This window comes from Amblyraja radiata, chromosome 5, assembly GCF_010909765.2.
Source record: "Amblyraja radiata isolate CabotCenter1 chromosome 5, sAmbRad1.1.pri, whole genome shotgun sequence".
In the NCBI taxonomy this organism is placed as follows: domain Eukaryota; kingdom Metazoa; phylum Chordata; class Chondrichthyes; order Rajiformes; family Rajidae; genus Amblyraja; species Amblyraja radiata.
In genome coordinates, this window is record NC_045960.1 from 68,183,922 (window position 1) to 68,190,978 (window position 7,057).

Below are 7,057 nucleotides of genomic sequence, written 5' to 3' on the forward strand. Positions count from 1 at the left end.
TATTAATTACCTATACTGCACTGTAACTTCTATTCCTGGTTTAATTCTATTTTAAATATTTTATTTGATTGCTTTTAATTTTGTAATTATTTTATCTGAATAATCTAATAATCGTTTTACATCTAAATGTCATTTTATATGTGTTTCTTTCCAATGCTTTTAATGTTTTATGTAAAGCACTTTGAATTACCATGTTGTTGAAAGGTGCTATACAAATAAACTTGCCTTGCCTTGCCTTGCCTTTTAGATAGGCACATGGAAAGGGGTAATCTCCGTGATTTGTCACCTTGTCGTGGTGGAGAAGCTTGTGTGGTCCTGAGATCCTGAGAGCGATGCTGTCTGAAGCCATGCTCCTGGTAAGGTCACCCATGGTGGTAAGGTCGAGGTGAAGGTCTCTGACAAAGAGCAATCCAACCAAGACCTCAACGGTGGAACAGGCGGAGGATGATGGCTGATCTTAGTGGAGCTTCACAATGGCTGGGAAGGCAGATGAAGGCTGCAGCAGAAAAGGGTCTCTGGTTGTCTTGGATTCCATGTCACCCAAACCTGACCCAGATCTGTCAAGGACCATGGGGTGGCTGCCTGTGCACCAGTCTCCCCACGTTAAACAAAGTCACCCAGCGGCGTCCTCCATATAGCACCTTTTTTTTGTTAATTCAAAAAAATTAATTCAATTATTAAAAAAATAATATTACACTACAATAAAACAAACCAGAACCCACCACCATAATACAATACAAACAAATATCCTTAATAAACTACTATACAGCTATCTTACACTCTTTGTCAAGGATGCATTCAACACCCTGCGGAGCCCAGTGGTCCCGGACCTCCCCCAGGGTGCCCGTGGACAGGGCGTATTAGCTTTCTAACCCCACCCGGGCACGGACGTAACCCCGAAAAAGGGGCAGGATGCCGGCTCGGGTAGAGCCCTCCACCGCCTGGCGCCTTGACTCGCGGATGGCCAGCTTGGCCAGGCCCAGGAGCAACCCAACCAGGACATCTTCAGCCCTACCCTCTCCCCTACGCACAGGTTGTCCAAAGATGAGGATGGCGGGTGTAAAGTGCAGCCAGAAGGCAAGGAGCAGCTCCTTTAGGTATTCAAACAGTGGCTGCAGCCTCGCACACTCCATGTACACGTGGTACACAGACTCTTCCAGCCCGCAAAAGTGGCAGGCGGCTGGCGAGTCTGTGAACCGCGAGAGAAACAGGTTGCAGTGAACTCCTCGGTGCAATACCCTCCACCCCAGGTCCCCAATGTAGAGTGGGAGAATCCCTGCATAGAGGGACCCCCACCGGGGGCCCCCCTCGCGACTGGAAGGCAACACCGACCGCCACTTGTTGGACCAGAGCGAGGAAGTGCAGGGTGTGGAGGAGGAGCCCGTACAGGACACGCCTCCCTGCGTCTCGGAGGGAGGTGAAGGGTATTGAGGAAAGGCGGCTCTAATTGTGTGGGACCGGCTCCCGGGAAGGATTTTTCCCATGGCCTGGGTCCGATGAATACTTCCAGCTGAGCGGCGGTTTGCTCAACCACAGGTACTCCACACGTTTGAGCCCCCCCGACACCCGGTGGGGCGGGACAAGGACCGGCTGCTCTCACGCCCGGGTCGTCGCCCTCTGCCGGCGGATGGGGGGGGCCAGGTCGACAGCAACCAGGTTTGGCGGTCCAACGGGTAGGAAGGTGGACCCAGCAAAGCGTCGTAGAGCTCCATTAGGGCACAATGTTCACGCAGAACACTGGTGGCCATCCACTGCATCCTAACCTATCGCCAGCCGACTTGACTATGTCTTGAAACTGGATCCTCAATTTAGTACACGAGATAGAACGTCAGACATGTACTAACAATTACAGCACGGAAACAAGCCATCTCGGCCCTTCAAGTCCGTGGCGAACTCTTATTTTCCCCTAGTCCCATCTACCTGCACTCAGACCATAACCCCCCATTCCTTTCCCGTACATATAACTATCCAATTTATTTTTAAATTATAAAATTGAACCTGCCTCCACCACTTCCACTGGAAGCTCATTCCACACAGCTACCACTCTCTGAGTAAATAAGTTCCCCCTCATGTTACCCCTAAACTTCTGTCCCTTAATTCTCAAGTCATGTCCTCTTGTTTGAATCTTCCCTACTCTCAATGGGAAAAACTTATCCACGTCAACTCTGTCTATCCCTCTCATCATTTTAAATACCTCTATCAAGTCCCCCCTTAACCTTCTGCGCCCCAAAGAATAAAGGCCTAACTTGTTCAACCTTTCTCTGTAACTTAATTGCTGAAACCCAGGCAACATTCTAGTAAATCTCCTCTGTACTTTCTCTAGTTTGTTAACATCCTTCCTATAATTAGGCAACCAAAATTGTACACCATACTCCAGAATTGGCCTCACCAATGCCTTGTACAATTTTAACATTACATCCCAACTTCTATACTCAATGCTCTGATTTATAAAGGCCAGCACACCAAAAGCTTTCTTTACCACCCTATCTACATAAGATTCCACCTTCAGGGAACTATGCACAGTTATTCCTAGATCCCTCAGTTCAACTGCATTCCTCAATTCGCTGCCATTTACCATGTACGTCCTATTTTGATTTGTCCTGCCAAGATGTAGCACCTCACACTTATCAGCATTAAACTCCATCTGCCATCTTTCAGCCCACTGTTCCAAATGGCCTAAATCTCTCTGTAGACTTTGAAAATCTACTTCATTATCCACAACACCACCTATCTTAGTATCATCTGCATACTTACTAATCCAATTTACCACACCGTCATCCAGATCATTGATGTACATGACAAACAACAGTGGACCCAACACAGATCCCTGAGGCACCCCACTAGTCACCGGCCTCCAACCTGACAAACAGCCATCCACCATTACTCTCTGGCATCTCCCATTCAGCCACTGTTGAATCCATCTTGCTACTCCACCATTAATACCCAACAATTGAACCTTCTTAACCAACCTTCCATGAGGAACCTTGTCAAAGGCCTTACTGAAATCCATATAGACAACATCCACTGCTTTACCCTCATCAATTTCCCGAGTAACCTCTTCAAACAATTCAAGAAGATTAGTCAAACATGACCTTCCAGGCACAAATCCTGTTGTACTGTTGTTAGTTTCACAATATCTCTCGGGCTGCCAATGTCAAACCTGTTTAATTGTTGTTAAATGTCATGTATGTTTAAATGGATGAAAATATGTTTTTAAAAATAAATTCATATCCAAAAATACAACATTTATTTAAAGACATCATCAAATACTGTCACTAATTATAAACACTGAAGTAAAATAACTCAATTATGGTAATTTTTCATTGTGACTGCCATTCAATGGTGTTGTTACCCTTATGCCTATTATTGCTGATGTAAAATTGAGGGGTGCAGAGCTGGTGATAAAATGCAGGGTGCACTGGAGTCTCTCTGCAGCAGGTCACTGCTCCACCACTGGGCTCAGGTGAGACCAGTGGCAGAGCAGGCAACTGTTGCAACCATTGTTTGCAACTGTTAAGACCAAATTTGGATGCAGATGTTTCTAGTAGCTGAAGAAATAAGAAGTGGAGTGTGATGAAACATGGTTTGGGGTGCTCGCACTTGTTTGTCATAGAGTGATACAGTGTGGGAACAGGTCCTTTAGCCCAACTTGCCCACAACGGCCAACATGCCCCAGCTATGCTAGTCCCACCTACCTGTGCTTGGTCCATATCCCTCCAAACTTGTCCTATCCATGTACCTGTCTAACTGTTTCTTAAATAGTCCCAGCCTCAACTACCTGCTCTGGCAGCTTGTTCCATACAGCCACCACCCTTTGTCTGAAAAAAGTTACCCCTCAGATTCCTATTAAATCTTTTCCCTTTCACCTTGAACCTACGTCCTCTGGTCCTCGATCCCTCCAATCTGGGCTAGAGACTTTGCATCTACCCGATCTATTCCTCTCATGATTTTATACATCTCAATATGATCACCCTGCATCCTCCTGCGCTCCAAAGAATAGAGAACCAGCCTACTCAACCTCTCCCTAAAGCTCAGACCCGCTAGTCCTGGCTACATCCTTGTAAATCTTCTCTGAACCCTTTCAAGCTTGACTATACCTTTCCTATAACTTGGTGCCCAAAACTAAACACAATACTCTAAATGCGGTCTCACCAACGTTTGATACTACTGCAACATGGCCTCCCAACTTCTATATTCAATACTCTGACTGATGAAGGCCAATGTTCCAAACGCCTTTTCGACCACCTTATCTACCTGCAAGGTTCACGGATCCATGCACCTTCACTCCAAGATTCCTTTGCTCTACAACACTACCCAGAGGAGTACCATTCACTGTACAGGTCCTGCCCTTGTTAGACATCCGAAAATGCAACACCTCACATTTCTCTGTATTAAATTCCATCAACCATTCCTCAGCCCACCTGGCCAATCGATCAAGATCTTGCTGCAATCTTTCACAACCATTTTCACTATCTGCAAAACCACCCACTTTTGTTTCATCAGCAAACTTGCTAATCTTGCCCTGTATGTTCTCATCCAAATCATTGATGTAAATGATAAACAATAACGGGCCCAGCACTGAACCCTGAGGCACACCACTATTCACAGTAGTTTTGCTTGTAAGTAATGTGTTAACAGGTAATGGGAAGAACTGGTGATGACGGGTTCATCATAATTGCAACACAAGCGGCACTGATCAATGACATGAAAGATGTATGAATGAGCGGTCACATTTATGCTGAACTGAGACATTAAAAAAAACACGTGTAGAGTCTCAAGAGTGACGTACGTTCAGTGACGAACCCTGACCTCCTTTCTAGATTTACATTCCTCCCCCGACTCACCCCCTCATGAGTTCTCCTATCTTCAGTAACTGACATTGCAAGACTGCACGCAGAGCACTCAATACGCATAATCAGGAACAGATTCCCCTCCAAGTAGCACAACATACTGATGTGAAAATATATTGCTGATCCTTCATTGTCGCTAGGTCTAAATTCTGTAACTCCTTGCATGGCTGTTTTGGGAGTACCTTAAGACGAAATATCCAGAGCATCAATAACATTTCTGGGGCAATTAACAATGAACAATAACCGAAGGCCTTGTTAGCAATGATCACACCCTAAACAAAATGCACACTTTGTTTTGACTAAATCGCATGTATTAACATTTTACACCAAGATCTTTTCTAATATTCACATACCTTCCACAAAAGCTTTGTCATTCAGTCTTAGGCATTATTTTTAAACATGTCATTCACATGTAACTGTGCAGCAACTTGCTTTCTTTCAAACTCAGGAGGGAGAAAGGCTTTGCTTCCCCTGGCTCTCTGTCTCTCTGACGGACACTCTGCCAACATAACCTTGTGTGAAAAAGGAAGCAATTAGTCTGTAACAGTGAAGCAGGCTCCAACTTCAGAATAGGCTGTGAAATTATTTTATTGCTATAGTGAAGTACATAACAACCAACTATAATTCCTTTACTCGTTACAGAAAAAATGTCCTATTCTCAGGATAATATTGTACATTGTCTTTTGAAATATGAGGAGCTGGAATTACAATGCAATACTGACCTGGCAACATATGTGACAATGTAAAGGCATTTCTTGAGGATCCCAGGAGTGAAGCTGAATCAGCTGATGCTGATAGTTGAGAGTCATCAAACTGCAGAATATTTCTCCGTGCAAGTGATTCAATGAGCACAGAGATGATGTGGATTTTGGCTGCGTTCTTATTTGGCTATTATATGATACAAAAGATTTGTGAGAAGAACTGGAAAATGGTATTCAAAGTCTGCAAAATCCCACACCGCAGACAAGTAAAACTGTCAAATCTGTTCTTAAATATGCAATCAACATTGCAGTTCACAAGGTTGAGAATTAATAAGTGATAAGTTTCTTTCCACCAAGTCAGATTCAGATCAGTTTATTGTCAAATGCACAGGAGTGCAATGAAATTGCTTGTTCTCATGAAGCTCATGCTGCAATTTATGACAATGATATGTGTAGGAAGGAACTGCAGATGGTGGTCTACACCAAAGATGGACACAAAATGCTGGAGTAACTCAGGGGTCTGAAGAAGGGTCTCAACCCGAAGCGTTACCTATTGTTTATCTCCAAAGATGCCGAGTTATTCCAGCATTTTGTGTCCATCTATATGGCAATGATAGATGCAATTAATTCAGCAACCATTACAGAATGCAATATGAAGAAGTGCAAAAAAAAAAATGCAATACAGATGAACCAAATGAGGTAGAATTAAATGTATGTGACAGAACCTTCGGGAAGGAGTTTGAAAGAAGTGAGGTGTTGTTCACGTTCACAAGTTATAGTAGAATTAGGCCATTCGGCCCATCGTGTCTACTCCGCCATTCAATCATGGGTGATCTCTTGCCTCTAATCCTAATTTCCTGCCTTCTCCCCATAACCTTTGACACCCGTTCTAATCACAAATTTGTCTATCTCTGCCTTAAAAATATCCACTGATGGCCTCCACATCCCTCTGTGGCAACGAGTTCCACATATTAACCACCTCTTCTAAAACAGCGCACTTTCCTCTTCACCACCCTTCTAAAACAGCGCACTTTAATTCTGAGGCTCTGACCTCTGGTCCTAGATTCTCCCACCAGTGGAAAAATCATAGTCATAGAGTCATAGAGTGACACAGTGAGGAAACAGGCCCTTCAGCCCAACTTGCCCACACCAGCCAACAATGTCCCAGCTACACTAGCCTGCACTTGGTCCATATTCCTCCAAACCTGTCCTATCCATGTACCTGTCTTAACTGTTTCTTAAACAATGGGATAGTCCCAGCCTCAACTACCTCCTCTAGCAGCTTGTTCCATACACCCACCACCTTTTGTGTGAAAAAGCTACCCCTCAGATTCCTATTAAATCTTTTCCCCTTCACCTTGAACCTATGTCTTCTGGTCCTCGATTCCAAAGGACAAAGGGACAAATGACATTTCCCCTAGTCTGGGCAAGAGACTGTGCATCTATCCGATCTATTCCTCTCATGATTTTGTACACCTGAATAAGATCACCCCTCATCTTCCTGCG

At 44.4% G+C, this 7,057-nt stretch overlaps 1 long non-coding RNA gene across 1 annotated transcript; it reads right to left on the reverse strand.

Moving 5' to 3' along the window:
* Positions 1-603: 603 nt before the first annotated feature.
* LOC116972842 lies at positions 604-5,723 on the reverse strand. The gene is made up of 3 exons (XR_004411914.1): positions 5,573-5,723; positions 5,204-5,362; positions 604-641 (listed from the first exon to the last, which is right to left on the reverse strand). It is a non-coding gene; the product is annotated as an uncharacterized LOC116972842 (long non-coding RNA).
* Positions 5,724-7,057: the final 1,334 nt, after the last annotated feature.